Source organism: Mus caroli, chromosome 2 (genome assembly GCF_900094665.2).
Source record: "Mus caroli chromosome 2, CAROLI_EIJ_v1.1, whole genome shotgun sequence".
NCBI lineage: Eukaryota > Metazoa > Chordata > Mammalia > Rodentia > Muridae > Mus > Mus caroli.
This window is the reverse complement of record NC_034571.1, coordinates 116,340,515-116,358,065: the sequence shown is the minus strand read 5'-3', so window position 1 is coordinate 116,358,065 and position 17,551 is coordinate 116,340,515. Positions and strand designations below refer to the sequence as shown.

Sequence of the window (17,551 nt, the reverse complement as noted above, 5' to 3'; positions counted from 1 at the left end):
GTATCTTCTGATTTGTAAATAAGTTTATTTTGATTATTTTAAACATCCAAGTTAAATTGAAACTGCTATATAAATTTATTAAATGCTTGAAATAATTTAATATCAGCACTTTTTACCAGTTTCAGGAATAAAAATTTTAAAAATCATTCATTTTATAATCAAACTGCAAAGAGGCTGAACCTCTTTCTTCCTTTTCAATTTTGTTTGTCTGTTTTGCTTTGTTTTTATAGGCACTCAAGTCTAACTAATCTCTTTGCAAGGCTAACCTTCAGTTGCCTGCTAGAGCCTAGAGACTAGTGCTTTGATGCGACTATTTTCAAGACAAGGAAAGTAAAATTATTTTGAAAATTCATCTCTCATTCATCTTCTCATTCCAGGAATGTTTGCATTCAACAGTTCCCCCACAAGGTTAATATTTAAATTCATCTACATTTTCCCAATGATATTTCATCCAATATGAAATATCAACACTAACTGGGTATCCTATAGGAGATAGAATATCTTTAAAGTAATTTGGAGAATCTTGAGGGTTCAGCTTGACTTATAGACTTGATGAAGAAAAGATGAAGGAGGAAAGGAAAAAATGAAGATCTTATACAGGTTTTCCAGGAAGAATATTAAGATAGTGCTCATATGATGACTTTCACAATCAGCTTCTTTCTATTTTTTTTTCAGGAATGTACAAATGTCTTTATTCAAAAATACAAAATAAATTATCTGTAGGCATGGACAATGACAGCAGTAAACCATTATATATTGTCAAAGGAAACCAGTAACTGATGGTTACAGTGATCAGCCAGCCTTCTCCAGTCATTTTCTCCAGGTGACTTACTTCTCTGAAGTTATTGGTGAGGAACCTGCCTTGAGCTTCCTGTCACAGTTCATTGATAAGGGCAAAACACTACTCTAGGAGTTAGAACATGCCACCTCCCATACCCCCTCCCATTCCACCCATTGCTCCCATTCCAGGGTCGTTCTCTTCTTTAGGAATTTCTGTCACTACAGCTTCGGCTGTAGTTAGCAAGGAGGCCACTCCAGCAGCATCCAGTAAGGCAGTTCTTACAACCTTTGTTGGATCAATGATCCCTTTTTCCACCATGTTCACAAAATCTCCAAGCATGGCGTCATAACCAACTTCTGAGGAACTCTGCAGAATTCTCAACTATCAAAGATCCTTCAACACCTGCATTCTTAGCAATCGTCATTGCAGGAATTTTAAGTGCTCTTTTAATAATTTCTATACCTATTTTCTGGTCTTCATTAGCAGGCTTTAATGAATCCAAGGCTGGGATGCACCGAAGCAGAGCACAGCCCCCTCCTAGAACAATGCCTTCTTCAACAGCTGCTCTTGTAGCATTGAGGGCGTCAGTAACTCTGTCTTTTTTCTCATTCACTTCAACATCACTTGTTCCTCCAACCTTCAACACAGCTACTCCATCTGAAAGCTTAGCAAGTCGCTCGTTCAGCTTTTCCTTTTCATATTTACTAGTTGTGATGTCTAGCTGCTCAGTGATTTCTTGAATACGTTTTTCAATGTGAGCTTTGTCACCTTTTCCTTTCAAAAGCATGGCATCATCTTTGGTGACAATGACCTCTTCCAACTTTTCCTAAGTCATGAGCTTGAACATCTTCAAGATTTAGATTCAACCCCTCTTCTCCAAACACCGCACCACCAGTAGCAATAGCCATATCTTTAAGCTGGTTCTTCCTATTGTCCCCAAATCCTGGAGCTTTGACTGCTACAACCTGAAGACCAACTTTTAGCCTGTTCAAAACCAGCGTGCTTAGAGCTTCTCCATCAACGTCTTCGGCGATTATGACCAATGGCTTCCGATGAGCATTAGCAATTTCAAGAGCAGGGACAATGGACTGAACACTGGAAATTTTCTTTTCACTCTTGACAAGACATAGGCATCTTGGAATTCACACTTTTGACCTTTTGATGTGTTATAAAATATGGGGAAATATATCCTCTATCAAACTTCTTGCCTTCAATAATTTCTAGCTCATCATTCAGGGTTTTTCCATCCTTCACTGTGATGACACCCTTTCTTCCAACCTTTTTCATTGCATCAGAAATGATGTTCCCAATGTCTTTGTCTCCATTTGCAGAAATTGTAGCAACCTGAGCAATTTCTTCAGGGGTTGTCACAGGTTTAGACTGTTTCTTAAGTTCAGCAATTACAGCATCAACAGCCAACATCACACCTCTCCGGATTTCCACTGGATTAGCCCCTTTGCTGATCTTCTCAAAGCCCTCCTTGGCAATAGATCGTGCCAGAACAGTGGCAGTGGTGGTGCCATCTCCAGCCTCTTCGTTTGTGTTATTGGCAACATCCTGAACAAGTTTAGCTCCAATATTTTTGTATTTATCCTTTAAATCAATTGACTTTGCAACAGTGACCCCATCTTTTGTNACTTTGGGACTTCCCCAACTCTGTTCAATAATCACAGTTCTTCCCTTTGGCCCCATTGTAACAGCTACAGCATCGGCTAAAAGGTCTACACCTTGAAGCATTAAGGCTCGAGCATCCGCACCAAATTTTACATCTTTGGCATAGGCCCGAGTGAGATGAGGAGCCAGTGCCCGGGACACTGGTCTCATCTGGCGAAGGACTGTGGGTAGTCGAAGCATTTCTGCGGGGCGGCGGCAGGAGAGCACGAGGCGAGGCAGGCCGTCTGCGGCGAGTGAGAGCTTCTTTCTATTGAAGGAGAAAAACTCATAGTGCCATGCATAAGCAGTGGCAGGGCCATTCACATGTTTCATACTCCAACAACATACTGGAGACCTCCAGGATTGCATATTATATTATAGAAAATTAATTTATACTCTTGGTCTATCAGGCTTTTAAATGATAGGAATAAGTAATAGTATCTTCTCTGATGTGATTCAAGATAAAAAACACAAGCCTGGACACTATAGCCACATAACTGTGTCAATAACCTTGACTCCTCAATAGCATGATTTCACTAATAGCATTGGCTCTACCTTCAGAGACTGTTGAAACTGATGTGAATTTTGATTGCATTGAATGTTGAAAAAATTCAACTCACTTTCTGGAAGACAAGCTCATTAGCCTCATAGTAGTTACTTTTTAGTAACTCAGTCTCATTCCCAAAGGTACCTTTAAAAAAACTGATTTAGTTTACATCCTCCTCAGTGCCCCTGCTCTAGGTCACTAACTCCCACAATCTTTCCTCCATCCTCCTCCCCTTCTCCTGTGAGCAAGAACGCCCCTGGATATCCTTCACCCTGGCACTTCCTTTCCCACGAAGGCCAGACAAGGCAGCCCTACTAGAACATATTCCACAGACAGTCAACAGGGTTTGGGACAGCCTCTGCTCCAATTATTTTGGACATGAAGACAGAGATGGACATCTGCTACAAATGTGTGGAGAGGCCTATGTCCATCCTGTCCATTTTCTTTGGATAGTAGTTCAGTCTCTGAGAACCCCAAGGGTCCAGATTAGTTGAATTTTTTGGTTTTCCTGTGGAATTTCTATCCCCATGGGGGCTGCAATCCTTCTTCCTGTTCTTCCATAAGAGTCCCAAAGCTTCTTCCACTGTTTGGTTGTGGGTGTCTGCATCTGTCTGTGTTTCTGAGTCTACTACTAGGTGAAGCCTCTCAGAGAACAGCCATGTTAAATTCCTGTTTGCAATCACAACAGAGAATCTGTAATAGAGTCAGGGATTGGTGCTTGCCCATGGGATGAGACTCAAGTTGGGCTGGTTATTGGTTAGCCATTCCTTCAGTTTCTGCTCCATCTCTAATCCCTGAATTTCTTAGTGACAGGATAAGGGTTAGGTCAAAATTTTTGTGGGTGGGTTGACCATAGGAAGCAATCAAAGACCCAGAAATAAACCTATGGACACTTGATTTTTGCTAAAGAAGCAAAAACCATCAATGAAAAAAAGAAAGCATCTTCAACAAATAAATGGTACTGGTTTAACTGGATGTCTACATGTAGAAGAATGAAAATATATCCATATTTATCCCCCTGCACAAAACTCAAGTCCAAGTGGATCAAAGACTTCAACATAAAACAGGATACACTAAATCTCTTAGAAGAGAAAGTGGGGAAAGCCCTTGAAAGCATTGGTACCAGAGATAACTTTAAACCATTTAGCAGACTCCACTACAATGGCTGCCATCCCTTCTTCATAATGTCTCTTGTTAGATGAGCAGTCCATCATTGTGCCAGGACAGCTGAGGAAGATCAACCCTGTAGATGGCATAGTGTTGTATTTTCTCATATTACATTATCTCACTGGATAAGACACAAACTTTTCCTCCTAGCACATGAATCTGATGTAAAGGTACCTGCAGTTGGTGTATATATAAATGATTCACAGGGTGATCTAGCCATTTCAACTAATTTTATCTGTGGTCTATAATATGGGTATCATTTACCCTTGCTAGAGAAGTTTTATGAGAAGAAAATCATTAGCCACACTAGTACAATAAAGCTTCAGATACAAGAAAAGCCTAAGGTGGTAGAATTGTGCCTTTTGCCAGCACTACCCAGCTTTGCTGCATAAGAATAAAAACCAGACCCTTCTATGGATGGTTCAGCAAAAGTTTCAACAATCAGCCTCCAACCTTATAGTGGCAGCACATGAAACAAAAACAGTCAAGTTTATCATGCTAGTATCCATAGCTGAGGAACTAGTCATCTTAATTTTTCAGAGTTATTAGAGACATATTAAACTTTGGACCAGGCTTTATTACCATGATCACTGGGCTAGTCTCATTTTCTATAAAACCTGATATGACTAGTTTGTAAAATAGCAACCCTAAGCCCTTAATTTTCACAAGATTTAAGACAGAAATAGTATCATCAGAGTTGAACCCATTACTCAAATTGTTGAAATGGAATAAAGTAAGATATTGTAATATTATGGAGAATTAGTTGAGAGTTCATCAAAATTCTTAGGCTATTGCTCAGTAAAGTCTCCTGCTGCTTTACAGGATTATTGGCCTAGCATTTCCTGGTGCTCCTATTACCAAAAATAACAACAACAAAAAATCAGACAGATGAGAAATGTGGAGTTTTATGTAAAATGAGATTATTTTTCAAAACAAATTCTCTTCTCATACTAATTCTAATTCTTGGATCATTAGTTCATAACCTCTATTAACATATAGCTGGTAATTAAGTCACTAAGAACCTAAAGGAGGAGAATAAGCAAGGAAAATGTAGGTCAGAAATTGTTTCTGGACTTCTGTGTCTTAAGGGAATTCTCAGTGAAGTGCTCTGTGAGTCTCTGTGAGTAGCCCTCATCCTAAGCCTAATCAGCATCACTAACCCTGTAAACCCATCTGTCCCTGGGAGGAATGGCTTTATATCTACTTGGAAGACTGAGCACATTTTATTGCTGCCAAGTTTCCCCTATGATATTTCAAAGATATCATTTACCACCTTCTTGTTGCTTTTGCAGGATTTTATGCTACCATAAACATGAACTTGGGACAAAAGAACTTGTTTAGATAAAGTTCAGCCCTCTGGAGCTAAATCTGGAGTGCTATTACAAAACACCATAAATAATGTCATTTTATCCTTGAGCTTCAAGAAGGGGGTGTGGTGGTAGGCATGCTTGAGTGGCAGCTCAATCTCTTCTCATCAGTGTATCAGTTTCCTGTGGGTGAACCCAGGGGCAAGGCAGAAAAATCATTGTAGAGAAGAAATAGGTCTCAAATCTAACTGGAGGTATTGAAGTATAGATAGAGCTCACCCAATCACCATTTTAAAAAAAATAATTATGCTAAATAGAAAGAGAACTCAGGACAGAAGTATACATAACAGAAGAAAGAACAACACACTGTCTTAAAGAAAACCTAGTGGAAAAGTGAGCAAATCTAAGGAAAATAGGAATGTAAGGCTCATTACCTTGAGGCAGGAGATTTTATAAATTTAGGGATCATTACCTTAAAGAGGAGAAATGAATGAAGAAAGATGTGATTGGTTACACCGAGACAATGATAAACTGTTCAATGAAACTATGCCCCACACGCCTGCCAGATTTTACTAACATTAATTGCAGATATGTGTAGAGGCTCAGGTTGGGTAAGGGGTTATGTTGACATTAATTTTCTTCTCTTCTGAATCTTTGAGTTGATCAATAGTAGCCAACTGAAGTTACAATATATATTTCAAACCATCAGCTAGAATTTTTTGAGATCTTTTTAAAGTTCTAACTCATTCAAAAGATAGACATAACAAATATCAGAGAATAAAAATACTGGGTATCTCCAATTAGTTGAGTTTGTAATCTAATCCAGTAATTGTCCAAAGCATGTAATATTTATCTTAAGGTATAAGATATGTTTCTGTGTCTATGTATCCATTCATATATACAAATATTGACAAGTCCTATACTTTCCCACATCAGAAATAAGAGGATGGTGATGTATAAGTTACATTATAAAGAGGGAAATGATTTTCTACAGAGCAGTGAACCAATTAGTACTCTCTCTTGTCAGTAACAAATGTTCCACAATGCTATATGCTAGAGTAAGTATATAACTAATCCTGGTGTTATTTGGAAATAGGATACTCTATAAAAGTAAATTAGCATCAGAGACTGTCAGACTTCCAGCTTAATTTCTCCTTTCTCAAGATTTCTAAAGCTTATTTTTTGTGGGAAGATTCTGTTTTGTTAGATTTGTGTTTGTACCTGCTACATGCCAAAAACTATGCCAATAATCAAAATAGTATAATATTGGCATTATGAACAGTGGAACATAAAAGAGAACTCAGAAAGAAATTCATGCTTATATGTAAAATCAACTTCAACAAGGGATGCCAAGAGACAAAATAAAAGAAAGAAAAATCTCTTCAATAAACAGTGTAAGGAAAACTGTATGAACATATGAAAAAGAATAAACTTGAACTGTTTTTTATACCACATATAAAACTATAATCAAAACAGATTAGTAGGTAGAATCTACTAAGGTGCATGATTTTAATCTGTACCAGCCATGAAAGAAAACAGAGGACATAGAATCCTGACCAAGTGAGAGCTAAGTAAGAACCACCTGCTCAGATCCACTGTCAGTTCCTATAACCCAAACGGGAAGTTAGAGACTAAGACCTGCAACCATCTCCACTCACACATCTCCAGATTACTGGTAAATCATGAGAATTCTAACCAGCCATTTAAGAAGTCAAAGTCCCACAATTCACAACCCCATCATAACAACTAGCCTAATCACACACAGACCGTCTTACTCAACCTAGGTGTGCCATAAAGGCTCAACCAATGAACTAACTTCAAATGCACAGGTCTCATTTCAAAAACCCAAGTACTGGGAAAACAAACAAACAAACAAGTTTAAATGTTGCTTTACTAAGCTATCAATCCAAGAGTAATGGTCCCTAACTAGAAACATGTAGGAGAAATTCAAAATAATTCAAAAGAAAAATTACAAACATTCTCACAGACTTCAAAGACAGTAATATTCACATGAATGAAGTTATGGAAAATAGGGATAAACTCCTGAATAAATTTGAAGAGCACATAAGCACACAATTGAGTGAAATGAAGTTAAGTCAGGATATGAAAAAATTAATAAAGAAATAGGACTGGTAAAAAATGCAAAAGAAGAAGGAAATGAATGAACAAAATAATCAATAAGTCAACTGAAAAGTCCAGTTGAAGGTCATACCAATAACATTGATTATGTGAAGGTCAAAGTAACAGGATTTGAAGATAAGAAGAAGGATCATTTAATCAAAGAAAATGATAATTCTTTTTTTTTAAAAAAATGAATGAATGGAATGTGCAAGCTCTTTGAGATACTATAAATAGAAAAAAAATCTTTGATCTGTGAGCCTAGAAAACAGGGAAGAATTTCCAGTGAAAGGCATGATATATATCTTCAGTAAAATTATAGAGGAAAATTTACCAGTCTTTGAAACAAGAAGCTTATTCATGTATGAGCTACAAAAACCAAAAACAAAACAAAAACAAAAAACAAAAAACAAAAAACAAAAAACAAAAAACAAAAAACAAAAAACAAAAAACAAAAAACAAAAAACAAAAAACAGCGAAGAGACATGAACATATAGAATTGGGCTTGCCATATGATGGTCGAAACACTTAATATTTAACACAGCAACAAAAAAGCATACTAAATTATGCAAAAGGAAAAGTTGGTTTTCCAATGGAAAGTTTGAAAGTCAGAAGGACTTAGCTATATTTTCAGTTCTGAAAGACCATTACTGCCAATGCAAACTACTCTACTCTGCAATATCTGTTGCAATTCAAGGATTATGAAAGCTTTCTTTAATTAAAATAAAACAAAAATAAAAACAAGCTAAAGGAATGCATGACCACTAGGCCATTTCTACAGGAAATATTAGAAGAAATAATTAGAAGGAATACTATAGACTGAAAGCTGGTGTAAGGTCAGCTGTTGAGGAAAAATTATAAGGAAAGAGCATTCATTAAAATATTAAAATATCTCAAATTAATACATATTGCATATTGTTCAATAACAACTCTGAATATTAAAGATCTCATGTCCCCAGTAAAAAGACACAGACTAGTAGTTTAGATCAGAAAACAGGGCCACTCTTTTTATTGCTTCCAAGATACACATTTTACCATCACAAATGAATACTGATAAGCAAAGGTATTCCAAGAAAATGGAACCAGGAAGCAAACAGATGCTTCTACCCCAATCCTAGCCTAAAACAAAATATTTTTGAAACTAAAACTTATTGAAAGAGACAAAGAAGGCCTCTTCATGCTGACAAAGAGCACAACCCATCAAGAGGACATTGCAGTTTTAAACAAATCCAAATCCAGGCGTTCCTATAAAGAAAGAGTACAATATATAGTCACAGATTTGTACCAATACAATATTAGTGAGTGACAGTTTCCCACTTTCACCAGTATGATGGACCATCTAGACTAAAACTAGAGAAACATAAGTTAACTCCATAGAACAAATCGACTTAGATACTTATTCAAGTTTTTTTTCTTTTTACATTTTTAAAAATTATTTTTAATTTATGTGGCAAATGTTGTCCCCCTTCTCTGTCCCCCACCCAGAGTTCATCTCATTTCCCTCCCCTTTTCCTCTGAGAGGGTGCTCCCCCACCCACCCATCCCCATAACACACACACACACACACACATACACACACACACACACACACACATACACACCCTTAACACCCCAATGTACTCCTCCCAGCTTCCTCTTTTCCTGGGGCATCAACTCTCTACAGGATTAGAGTAGGTGTGACCTACTCTAAAATATGTCACAAACTCAAAGCAAAAATCAGTTAATACAGGAAAATTTAAGTAACATCTTGTAGTATTATTGGATCATAGAAAAGTGAATTGGCAAATAACAATAACACATAAAATGAAAATGCATAAACTCATTAAGATTAATCAATACACTACAGAACAATGACTAGGTCCCTGAAGAAATCAATAAGGACTCTGTAAGTTCCTATAATTGAGTGAAAATGAGACAGTCAGAATACATCCTTTTGAATACTGTGAAAGCAGCCCTGGGAGAAAAGTTTATAGCTGTAAGTGACTGCCTAGCAAAATTGGAGCTATCTTACATAAATAATTTATAATGTGCAGCAAGCCTTTAGACAATCATAAACAAACACAAAACATAGTAGACAAAAAAGCAATAATACTAACAACCAATCAAATAGGAGCAATGAAAACAATTTTAAAAAGAAGGGAAAGTAAAATTTGTTTTTTAAAGGTATATAAAATTAATGACTTCTTAGTCACGTTAGTCTAAAGAATGAGAGTAAAAAACTAAATTGGTATGATTAGAGTCAAAAAAGCAAATATCACAACAGATAAAAATTAAATCCATAAAATTAGAGATATGCCTTAAAAACCAATATGTCACCAGATAAGAAAGAAATGAATGAATTTAGGCAATACATTCAACAAACCCAAGACAAATCAAAATGCAATGAAAGATTTACACTGATCTACAACAGTTAGTTTGCAGCAGTAATTAAAGATATTCTGACTTAAAAAAAAAAAACAAATCAAAACAAAATGCCTAAGTCTAGATGAATTCACAGCAGAATTCTACCATGGATCTAAAGAACAATGAAGATGAATATTTCTTAAATTAGTCCACCAAACAGAAAGAAACAGGGATGGGATTTAAAGGGTGGTTCAACAGTTAAAAGCATATGATGATCTTTCAGAGGACACCAATTCAATTCTCAGCACACACATAGATCTCAGACCTATCTTTACCTATGGTTTCAGAGATCCTGATGTCTTCTTCTGGCTTCTGTGAGTACCACACACATACATGAGTAACAGACACTCATGTAGGGATAACACACATACATATAAAGACATTTTAAGAAAGTACAAAAGAAGGGACTACTTCTAGTTTCCTTCTAAAATGTCAGCATTACACTAGTACCAAACACAAAGGCTTAAGGAGAAATCAAATGCAGCTCCCTGATGAACATAGATGCCAAAATTCATAGTAGAAATGAAACAAATTCAAGAACACATCAGCTACCAACATCAAGTTGGCCTCATTCCAGAGATGAAAGGATAATTTAACAGACATAAATCATTAAATGTTATTCAGCACTAAATGCCCCTGAGTCCTGAAATCACAAATTTCAATAGACTCAGAAAATGCTTTTAACAAATAGAATCTTTTATGATAAAAATCCTGGAGAGATTAGAGACAGAGGGAATATAGATCAATATAGTAAAGGCTATATTTGACAAAGCCACAACCAACATTATCTAAGTAGAAAAAAATGTGAAGCCTTTCTTTTAACATAAGGAAGATGCAGGCATCCATTTCCTTTACTACTATTCAATATAGTACCTTGTGTCTTAGCTAGTTCAAAAAGAAAAGCAAGGCTAATAATGGGATATAAATAGGAAAGGAAGAAGTCAAATTATTCTTATTTGCATACAATAAGATCATGTATAAATGACACGCCATTCAACACCATGATAGGTGTTTTGGAGATGAGCAAGCAAAATATATACGTTTTTAAAATATGGAGGGCTGGGAAAGCTTTAAAAGGGGATGGGGGTACAAGAATCAGGAAAGGTAGAATTTAAGGGGAGAGCTAACCAAATCTAAGAGTCTATGGGAAAATTCTATGTAAATCTACTACTGTATAATTATTTAAACAAAAATTTTAGCATCAGATGTGAGATGCCTCACTAGGAGTTGTTGGCCAGGGAGTCTTCAGAGGCTCTCCAAACAATAGAAGACATTACTACTGTGATCACTCAGCAGAACTGGATGCTAAGACCTTACTGCTCAAGACATCATACACATTGTATACAGGAAATGGAGAGACCAAGCTGGAAATGAGTTGCGAACTTCTTACTGGCTAATAGTCATAGTCCTGGAAGGTGCTGTAAAAACTCCTAAGAGAGGGGGGAAAAAAGAACTTTCCAAACTAAGTTCCCCTGTGTTAAGTTCTGCTCTGCCAGACAGAATGATGTCACACCTTGTTTTGTGGTACAATTTGAGGTAAAATAGTGGTATGGCCATTACAAGAATAACCAACTACTTTCTGCTTCCTTTGAGGACCTGCCCCATGGAAGTGAACACATAAAGTATCAGTACTTTAACGTTGGCCAAAAGCCTAACTGGGAAAGTTACACACACTAGGGAATAGTGCACTACTATTGTTTTTATAAATGGATTCGTCTGAATTCTATCCTAACCAGTGATCTTTATACCCATAGACTGGTGTTTCTGTCAGACTAGGTCAGGAAAACTTCTTTTTATACAGGGTGACGGTTAAAAGAAGACTCCCAACAGGTCAATGTACTGAGAACAAATGACTCTTTAGTGTTTCTCTCTAAATGAGACTTATGCATTATACTCACCCAAGCCTAAGGGTATGTAGCAGAGTTGGTGGAAAGACTGAAGAGCTGGAGGTTAAAAAAGAGTATAATGAAACACTATTTTCTGAATATGGCATAGCAATAATTAATACACAGATATGCCTACCTGCACAGCACATGCACATACTCACACATACACACTCACATGCACACTCAAATGCACAAACACACACACATACACACACACACAAACACAAGCACAAACACATGCTCCCCCTACCATCACACATACCCGAAGAACATAAGTGAAAGTGGAAGTCTAATTGGGAAGAGGAGCATGAATGAGAATAGGAGAGAAATACAAAGTTGACAGGGTGAATATGACCACAACATACTCTATACATATGTATAACCATCAACAGTAAAACAAAGTAAGATGAAAAAAAGAGGAGACAAATTTCTTGACATTGTCTTGACAATGATTTTGGATAAGATCTCCAAACCAAAGGCAACAGATATATGGAATGATATCAAACTAAAAACCTTCTTTATAGTAATCAATCAAAAAACTATCAAGGAAGACCTTAAAGTGGAAAAATATTTAAAATATGTATTATTTAATTGAATGTTATACAAGATATATAAGGAAAGTAACATAAAAACAGCCAAGTAACCAATTAAAAAGAAATCTAGGGTCTTGCTAAACACTTTGGCAAAGAAGATACAGAAATGCTCAACAGGTACTTGAATAGAAGTTTATCATAAAATGGCTAGGATGAGTATTACATCAGTCTTGGTGTTTTCTGCTTGGTATCTCAGCACTTAGGAGGTTTTGTTAGTTTGGTTTTTATTCCCACAAATAAAACACTTAACAAAACCAACTTGTGAAGTAAAGTTTTCTATTTGGCTTATTGTTTAGAGTCCATGACAGAAGCTGAAATAGGAACCCAAGACAAAAGCCTAGAGGCAAGAAAGAAGCCTGGACCAGGGAATGACTAGCTTATGGGCTTGCTTGGCTACCATACTTATCATTCCTTCCTAGGGCTGGCACTGCCTACCAAGGTCTAGTTCCTCCCATACCAATTAGCAATTAAGAAAACACCCCTTGACATGCCCACAAGCTGTTCCAATGAAGACAATTCCTCAGCTGAGATTCTCTCTTCTCAGGTGTGTCTAGGTTTGTGTCAAATCAATAAAAACTGTGACAGAAAATGAAAATGGATGGTTCACACAATCCAAGAGGTTTGGTTATGTACTAAGTCTTAGACCAGTCACAAACTGAACACACATAACTTTAGTATGAATGGAGAGAAGATACTGGGAGATGTAAGGAATCCAGCTTTGTTCCAGAGTAGTGTCAAAAAACGGACAGCTGAGAACCTCCTCTCACAGGCACACACAGGAACCACTCTTTGTGATGTTTACAAGTCTCTTCACCTGCTTGAGTTCTTTCTTTCTTTCCTTTCTTTATAAATAAACAGATATGATTCAAATTCAAACCAGACAGAAGAGATAAAGGTTACTTCATACTCATTAAGGAAGCAAATCCATCAAGAGTATATTACAATTCTAAATGTATAGTCTCTGAACGCACGCGCACTCAGTTTCATAAAACAAATATTATTATATATAAAGCCACAAATTAATACTAACATACTAATAACAGGATATTTTCAGACATCAAAATAATCAATAGACAGATCATCTAAAAAAAACAAAAACAAAGAAAGAAAGTAATAAAGAAACGTGGCATTAAATTAGACTATAGATCAAATAGACCCAACAGTCATCTGCAGAAATGTCACCTAAACAACCATGGAAAACACATTCCTCTCAATAGTGCTTGAAACTTTCTCCAAAGCTGATCACATACTATGAGACAATGCAAACTTCAACAGAAGTAGGAATTTTAAAATAATATCCCATTATTCTATCAGGCCACAAAAGAATAAAGTCATATAAGAACTTCATTTCTCTATACCTTCAGAACACAAAGTTGGAAAGAGTTGGGGGATCCTGTGGGAACTGGGTATCTGCAGAGTTAGGTATTGACCATCAAAATCTTGGTTCTGGGAAGGCAAGATTCAAACAACTTTAGTGTTGCTCTGTTTAGATTACATCACAGCAGGGAAAACTCAAACTTAAACAAAGTAAAACAAATTATGTCCCTGGACAATATTCTTATTTGAAGAAACCTGCAAATTTGAGTCAAAAGACGTTACATTTCTTTTGTTTGGGCATGTTTTAAATCTTTAATTGACATGTAACTGTAAATAGTTATAGATTTCTGAGTGATAACTCAATATGCATTTATATATATATATATATATTCTGTATAGATTATATATAAACATAGTACATAATTAAATATGTGAATGAACATATCAAACATGAGTCCTTCTTTCTCCTTTTTCATTACCATTTCTGTGTTTGGAGTCTTTAAGCTTCTCTCTCTCTCTCTCTTTCTTCCTTTCTTCCATTTCTTCTAATATTTGATATTTGATATTTGATAACCTTTTGAAACTTTATCTGTCTAATGAACATCAGAACGTATTCTCCCTGTCTAACTGGATTGTAGTAATCACTATCCAACCCTCCATATCCTCCCGTGTCCCCCTACCCTTCCTGCAAACACCTTCCACATAGGAGTCAGAATACATAACACTTATCTTTCGCTGCCTGACTTATTTCATGTAGGTTTTTAGTATCATTCATTCAGCTGCAAGTAAACAAATTATTTCCTGTGTTCTAAAAAATATTAAGTGTCAAGATGTGCTTTCATCAATCTAATAGAGAGGCCAAACAGACTTCTATACAGAAGACTTTCTAGGCCTAGAACAGAGCTCCACTTTCAGGATTGAAATGTGGAGAGGGAAGGGGTTGACTCAAAAAAAGACTATGAACGGATACAGAGAGGACTAGTATGCATAAACTCCTGTCACAGCCTCTTCTTTGTCCTGTATAACAGGAGATAAATACCTTTTGTCTACTCTCTAAAGAAAAACTGAACTCTATCCCATGTGATACATCAAGTTAGCACCACTAGAAGGCCATGTGTGACTCAAAACTCTGTCCTGGTTCAGCTAGGGTACAGTAAAACATAGAAATGTGCAGCAAATAAAACTTTGAAAATGTATTTCATACTTATTCTATTAAAGTTAGTAAAACTATATTCACTGTGACCCTAGAACTGACTATAGACATTTAGATATTATTTTGCTTTTTGTCCCATTTACACAATCCTTACCTTTACATAATATTGACTGTAGAATGGCAGGAACTCAAACTAATCATTGTAATGATGTTAACTAAAATTTGCAAGTCCTAGAAGGATTTTGTAAAAGTGGGTTTTTTTTTCTATTTGGTTGTGAAAATTAATATCTAGGATTGATGTAATTTTAAAATATTGCATTTGACTAGAAATTAATATGCTTGTGGAATGTTAACTTGGGTAGGTGGGTATGCAGATTTTTGTCACTATCAATTCAAACTCATGAAGTCCTTGTTTATCCCACAGTCAAGTCACACATGGGTAATAAACTGTAAATAGTAGTCATCAGGAAGTAAAGTGACAAGATGCAGGCAACTTGCTGAGACCCAAAATAGACCCTTGATAATTCTAGCACTAGACTAAAGATCATTTCTTTGGTAGGAACAAAAGAAATCAATGATGAACCATCTTGAGCTGAAAGAAAGTTCAGATACAGAAACTGATTTTGTAGCAAACAGTGCAAAGCCCAGGACTCAGATGTTCAAGTTGAATTGCCCCTGGCCTTGCCTTGTAGGAGCAGAAGAAAGGACCGTGGGACTCTTAATCTTTCCTTCTCTACATTTTTTTGCAGCTCCTCTGTATTATATAGGATCATAAAATTGATTTACCACCCTTCTCTTTCACAAGAGCCCATTCACCAGCATCTCTCTCAAGGATCTCTATAATTCATATATTCAAGTTTCTGTGTTGTACTAGATTGTTAAATTCCACATCTTAGCAATCTTCTATTGATAATTTACTTACATGAGATTTAAGGTAGTTGGCCTGGTTCATCATCCCTGCCTCCATACACACACCTTCTCTCTCTATGCCTCTTCACACATCTTCTCAAAGAATATTTGAAAAGCACATCCACAGATCACAAATATTTGGAAGAAGTTTTTTTAAGGGGAGCAAAAATGCCTTCAAATACTTCACTATAAATGTTAATACACTGCCCATCTCCGTAAATATTATCTCATCCTGTAGAGAAGATACATGAGGCACCAGGGAATCAGAGATTGGAGAATTCCCAAGGCAGTCTGACTGGAAACTGAGGATTTATGTAGACCTGAATGATGCTCTTGGCCTACCCTCCTTCTATCAAAGAATTATCTTTGTCATCTCTTGGGCAGTGGCCAGCATTGATGTGAAAATGTGTTGATTCAACTCTCCATATAACTCTTAAGTGAACCATTGCAAGCTTTGTTTTTCCACCATTTATTTCTCAGAGCTGAAGAGTAACTCATCCTCACACTTACAGTTAGTGAGATACTACCTGGCACCTGGCACTTCAGGCGCAAGCATGTGTTTTGAACATCCTCGTGGCATCCTACACTGCTGGCTAGCATGGCTCCTTCCTAGACCCTCACTAATTCATCAGTAGTAGCAGCCAACAGAAACACAGACCAATGAACACAAATGACAGAGCCATTGTGTAGAAGGGTTCTGAGTTTAAATCCTGGGTCCACTGCTTGTTGGGTTTGTTTTCTGGGATCTATTTCCTCTTTTGTGTTTCAGTTGTTATGGGAAGCAAATTATTTCACTTGGAACATTACTGAATGCTAATAAAGAAATGTGACTCAAGCACTTACCAATGAGGCAAAATGTAGATGGCCCTTCCAAAAACCTAATTCAGTGACTAATATATGTAGTGTTTCAGCTGGTCATGGTGGCATATGACTCACTGTTTTCTAATCATTATGCTTGGTTGTATTTTACAGGAATTTTCAAAGTTTTAAAATTTTATATTCCTTCCCTCTTCCAGGTTCTTCCAAATTCTTCCCTCATCCCAGCCAACTTTAAGTTCTTTCTCCAAAACCCAACAAAAACAATACAATAATAACCCCGCAAACAAAGTGAACACAATAAAACCATACTAAAAAGAAGCAGAAAAATAAGCTAACACCAAGGTATAACAAAATAAAATGAGTGTGTGTGTGTGTGTGTGTGTACATGGATGTGTGTGCATGCATGCATGCGCGCGCGCACACACACACACACCAAATAAAACTGTGGGGTCTATGATATGTTGGACAAGGCAAACCAACAGAAGGAAAAAAGGCTATGAGAAGGCACACGAATCACATGTTCGCACAATCAGGAAGCCCATAAAAACACTAAGCAGAAAGCCAGAATATGTATGCAGAGGGCCTGGTGCAGACCCTTGCAGGACCTGTGCATACTGTGTCAGTCTCTGAATTCATATTAGCTTTACTTATGATAATTTAGAGAGTCCTTTTTTCTTAGTTATTGTTTTAAAGACTCTACTAAATCACAGATAATTGCAGCCAGTGGTATTGTCATCAGGTACCCAGAATTCTGAAACCTGGATTGACAAGGGCATATCAGCTGACTCTCAGTTTCTTGGGACTTTAGAATGTAGAGCTGTTTGGAAGATAACACCTCTCTCCCCAAGACAGACAGCCTTTTCCCCTCTCCCTCCTTCAAGGAAAATTAAATGAAGAC

At 36.6% G+C, this 17,551-nt stretch overlaps 1 pseudogene across 1 annotated transcript; it reads right to left on the bottom strand.

The window, feature by feature from the left end:
• Positions 1-807: 807 nt before the first annotated feature.
• On the bottom strand, positions 808-2,689 carry LOC110287623 (annotated as a pseudogene). Its single transcript, XR_002377235.2, has one exon. The product of XR_002377235.2 is annotated as a 60 kDa heat shock protein, mitochondrial pseudogene (transcript).
• Between the last annotated feature and the right edge of the window lie 14,862 nt (positions 2,690-17,551).